The sequence below is a fragment of the Battus philenor genome, unplaced genomic scaffold, assembly GCF_028537555.1.
Source record: "Battus philenor isolate CCGP_79_NKW_IND1 unplaced genomic scaffold, ilBatPhil1.0.hap1 SCAF_36, whole genome shotgun sequence".
Lineage (NCBI taxonomy): Eukaryota > Metazoa > Arthropoda > Insecta > Lepidoptera > Papilionidae > Battus > Battus philenor.
Genome location: NW_027181700.1, coordinates 220001 through 225000, shown reverse-complemented (window position 1 = coordinate 225000; position 5000 = coordinate 220001). Strand labels below are relative to the sequence as shown.

The 5000-nt window shown below is 52.9% G+C and overlaps 3 non-coding genes across 3 annotated transcripts in view; all 3 read right to left on the bottom strand.

Moving 5' to 3' along the window:
• Positions 1 to 587, bottom strand: part of LOC137927745 (large subunit ribosomal RNA) — a 4034-nt gene extending 3447 nt beyond the window's left edge. Inside the window, exon 1 of the ribosomal RNA XR_011107888.1 lies at positions 1 to 587. This exon is cut by the window's left edge and continues 3447 nt beyond it. This is a non-coding gene — a ribosomal RNA (large subunit ribosomal RNA).
• A 1174-nt stretch (positions 588 to 1761) lies between these two features.
• On the bottom strand, positions 1762 to 1918 carry LOC137927770 (5.8S ribosomal RNA). The gene has a single exon (XR_011107904.1). It is a non-coding gene; the product is annotated as a 5.8S ribosomal RNA (ribosomal RNA).
• An 807-nt stretch (positions 1919 to 2725) lies between these two features.
• Positions 2726 to 4629, bottom strand: LOC137927669 (small subunit ribosomal RNA). The gene has a single exon (XR_011107816.1). It is a non-coding gene; the product is annotated as a small subunit ribosomal RNA (ribosomal RNA).
• Positions 4630 to 5000: the final 371 nt, after the last annotated feature.

Below are 5000 nucleotides of genomic sequence, written 5' to 3'. Positions count from 1 at the left end.
TGCACGCCCTCCGCGGACGTCGACGCGCACCGGCCCGTGCGACGCGATACAGCGCCCGATTAAAGGCGGACCGGACGTCGCATCAGAGCGCGGGCGCGTACGCCGCGGAATGACGATGAATCTCTCCGTTCGTTCATTCGAGTTTCGCAGGTTTACCCCTGAACGGTTTCACGTACTCTTGAACTCTCTCTTCAAAGTTCTTTTCAACTTTCCCTCACGGTACTTGTTCGCTATCGGTCTCGCGGTTATATTTAGCCTTAGATGGAGTTTACCACCCACTTAGGGCTGCACTCTCAAGCAACCCGACTCTTAGGAGAGTCCCTCTCGCCGCCGCCCTCCGTCGCTACGGGCCTGGCACCCTCTGCGGGAAAACGGCCCCGTTCAAGACGAACTTGGACAGGAGTATCGACGACGAGAAAGCGGAACCTCCCGAACACCACATCTCCCGCGCTCGAGACGATCGCGGGATTCAGTGCTGGGCTCTTTCCTGTTCGCTCGCCGCTACTAGGGAAATCCTTGTTAGTTTCTTTTCCTCCGCTTACTAATATGCTTAAATTCGGCGGGTGATCCTCCCTGATCTGAGGCCAACGATAAAAATTCGAGGCAGACGCGATATCCGTACGCGACGTCCCTTATTATATTTTTGACGACGACGAACCGACGGACCGCGCGCGCAAGCAAGCAAGCGCGCACGGCGGCCGGTCGTCGTCGCGGGACGCCCTTCGGACGTCGAGTCCGCCTACCGTACACCACCCCCACCGTCGCGATCATCGCGCGTCGCAGAGCGAGTGCGCGTGCGCGAGGCGCGCGCGTCGCGAGTCCTTAGAGGTCTCTAGACGCGCGCACGCACAACGCAACGCTGCACACACAACACGCGTTGCGCGATGAACGACGACGATGACGATGATGATGATTATGATGATACGAGCGTAAACGAAAATCTCGACACGCATACGCGAGCGCGAGTACTTTTCGTTAGCGATCGATCGTCCGGCCCTTTCGGTATCGGTCCGTATCGATACGATAATATAACGTTCGCACTGGAACGACGACGCGTATCACCGACATAATACGGATGCGTAGCGACGACGAGCGGTGAACTCTCTCGCATCGGGCTAGGCGCGCGCGCACATGAACATCACGTAATGTTTACTTACATATGTTTGTGTGTGCGTTACGCTTGCCGCGCAAGAAAACATTCACCGCCTGCCGGTCGCATCCGTCGGAGACGCGTCGTCTGTGCTTCCGATATATTTTATTATATCGTATACACGAACCGATGAGCTCGGACGAAGACCGCACTACGAAGACTCGCGTCTTAGCGATGCGTGTAATCTTTTCACACTCGTTTCATATTCAATACAATTCGATATATTTAAACGGACCGTAAACGCGCTCCGCGCGTACGCGGACGTGAGGGGTGCAGCACCCCGCCGTCCGTCGTCCGTCGCGAAGAACGTTCAACGGAAACCGTCAATTGTTCGAAAGAGCGCGCGCCCGCTCGCCCGCGCGCGGTAGTGCGGCAGCGGCAGCGCGACGACAGCGACGGCGGATAGTGAGAGAGAGAGAGTGAGAGCCGCGGCGGCGCGGACGAGAGACTCTTATTAGAGATCGTCCCATCGCACCGTCCGCGAGCTCGTTCATCACCCCCCACCAACCCGCCGCCGCCGCGTCGCGCGTCACCGCCGCGCGCATCGACCGGCGCGAGCGCACGTAGCGCGCGTTCTACACCGAACAGTGTGGTTTTTATATTTTAACAGCCGGCCCTCAGACAGGAGTGGTCCTGGATATTTCTCCACGGACCGCAATGTGCGTTCGAAATGTCGATGTTCAAATGTGTCCTGCAGTTCACACTATGACGCGCAGTTAACTGCGTTCTTCATCGACCCGCGAGCCAAGTGATCCACCGTCCAGGGTAATGGTTTTTTCTTAATGTTGTTATTACTTACGGTAGCGGCCTACGGCTCTCGCCGTCGGCCACTTGATTGTCCGTTTTTATGTATTAACGTCGAAAGTTGGTCGAATTCATGTGCGCCGAGGCGTTCATAAAGAAACGGCACCGAAAAAGCTTAACGCCCCGACGCGAATCCTTTAGAATGATGAACGACGACGACCCGCGCACCCCCCAACGAGCTGGCGTGACGCACGACATTGTCATCTTTCTAACCGCTTAAATTTCGTTTTGTATAGCGCCAACCGACAATAAAGGGCCTGAGCTAGGCAGTGGGGATTTTCACCGCTTCGAACGCTCCGTTTGGTATGCCCCGGTCGGCGCTCGTCTCTCGGCGTTTTTCCGCCACCCGGCCGCTTCGACGGCGGCGGAGGCAGCGGCGGCGGTAGCACTTTCGACGAATGCCACCACCGCCACCGGCCACCGCCACGGCGCCGTCGCCGCTGCGCCGTTAGGCGTAATAGACGCTAGAGACAATTATTTCACATTTTATTTTTTATACATATATACAAACACGCACACACACACGCACGCACACGCGCGCGCGCTCGTCCGCATTAGATACGAACAGCAGCGCGCGCGTACGTACATATATATGTATATATGTCGTATATATATATATCATTATGGATGTATTACATATATATATGTGTAAACACGGTATGTACGAAGTCGTCGTCGTCGTCGTCGTCGTCGTCGCAACAGCAACAACAGCAACAGCGGCGCAACAACGTTCGTGAACATATCACGCGTCTCGCACACATACACACACGTTAATGATCCTTCCGCAGGTTCCCCTACGGAAACCTTGTTACGACTTTTACTTCCTCTAAATGATCAAGTTTGGTCAACTTCCCAGCAACGCCGACGGCCGTGAAGCCACCGCGTGTCGGTCCGAAGACCTCACTAAATCATTCAATCGGTAGTAGCGACGGGCGGTGTGTACAAAGGGCAGGGACGTAATCAACGCGAGCTTATGACTCGCGCTTACTAGGAATTCCTCGTTTATGGGGGATAATTGCAAACCCCAATCCCCAGCACGAAGGAGTTTCAACGGGTTGCCCGGGCCTCTAGGCCAGGGAGAACATGCTGATTCCTTCAGTGTAGCGCGCGTGCGGCCCAGGACATCTAAGGGCATCACAGACCTGTTATTGCTCAATCTCGTGCGGCTCGAAGCCGCCGGTCCCTCTAAGAAGAATTTTAATACGTCGCCAGTGAGTTGCGCCACCGGAGCGGCGCACACCTAAATGACGACGCCTATTTAGCAGGCTAGAGTCTCGTTCGTTACCGGAATTAACCAGACAAATCGCTCCACCAACTAAGAACGGCCATGCACCACCACCCACCGAATCAAGAAAGAGCTGTTAATCTGTCAATCCTTCCGGTGTCCGGGCCTGGTGAGATTTCCCGTGTTGAGTCAAATTAAGCCGCAGGCTCCACTCCTGGTGGTGCCCTTCCGTCAATTCCTTTAAGTTTCAGCTTTGCAACCATACTCCCCCCGGAGTCCAAAATCTTTGGTTTCCCGGAAGCTGCCCGCCGAGCCATCGTAGTAACGTCGGCGGATCGCTAGATGACATATTTACGGTTAGAACTAGGGCGGTATCTAATCGCCTTCGAACCTCTAACTTTCGTTCTTGATTGATGAAAACACCTTTGGCAAATGCTTTCGCTGATGTTCGTCTTGCGACGATCCAAGAATTTCACCTCTAACGTCGCAATACGAATGCCCCCAGTTATCCCTATTAATCATTACCTCGGAGTTCTGAAAACCAACAAAATAGAACCGAGATCATATTCTATTATTCCATGCACGAAATATTCAAGCAGCATTTTGAGCCCGCTTTGAGCACTCTAATTTGTTCAAAGTAAAATTGTCGGCCCATCTCGACACTCACCGAAGAGCACCGCGATAGGATTTTGATATTGAACCGCCGTTTTACCGACGGCTCACCGACGATATGCTCCGCAGACGTGTCAGTATCACCGCGGATGCGGTGCACCGACAGCGCGGCGCACAAATGCAACTACGAGCTTTTTAACCGCAACAATTTTAGTATACGCTATTGGAGCTGGAGTTACCGCGGCTGCTGGCACCAGACTTGCCCTCCAATTGTTCCTCGTTAAAATATTTAAAGTGTACTCATTCCGATTACGAGGCCTCGTAAGAGTCCCGTATCGTTATTTTTCGTCACTACCTCCCCGTGCCGGGAGTGGGTAATTTGCGCGCCTGCTGCCTTCCTTGGATGTGGTAGCCGTTTCTCAGGCTCCCTCTCCGGAATCGAACCCTGATTCCCCGTTACCCGTGACAACCATGGTAGTCGCAGAAACTACCATCGAAAGTTGATAAGGCAGACATTTGAAAGATGCGTCGCCGGTGCTGGACCATGCGATCGGCAAAAGTTATCCAGATTCATCAAAATTAACGACTTCGGACGCGAGGCCCTCCGTCGATTGGTTTTGATCTAATAAAAGCACTCATCCCATCACTGGTCAGAGTTCTGATTGCATGTATTAGCTCTAGAATTACCACAGTTATCCAAGTAACCGAGGTAAGATCTAAGGAACCAAAACTGATATATTGAGCCATTCGCGGTATCGCCTTAATACGGCTTGCACTGAGACATGCATGGCTTAATCTTTGAGACAAGCATATAACTACTGGCAGGATCAACCAGGGAGCTAGCTAGAGCTAACACACACCAACACCGCACATACGAGAGATATGAGGGTGATGATGATATGATAGACGTGTGACAAGCGACGCGTCGGACGTTCGAAACGCCGTGACGCGCCGGTGCCTAGGTAGCTTTTTGCGTGCGTGCGTGCGTGCGTATTTATTACAATACACACACAACACCACACCGCAACAACAAAATGAATTCGTTTTTCTATCTGTTCACGGAGGAAAATGTATATCTCAACACTCGCCTCGCGTTCGTCCAGATTTACTTTGGACGCGGCATCGCGTCCGATTCATCGGAACGTTCTTTGACGAGACACATACAAATCTTCACTTTTATAAAATATCGTTTCGCAAAACGAACAATGA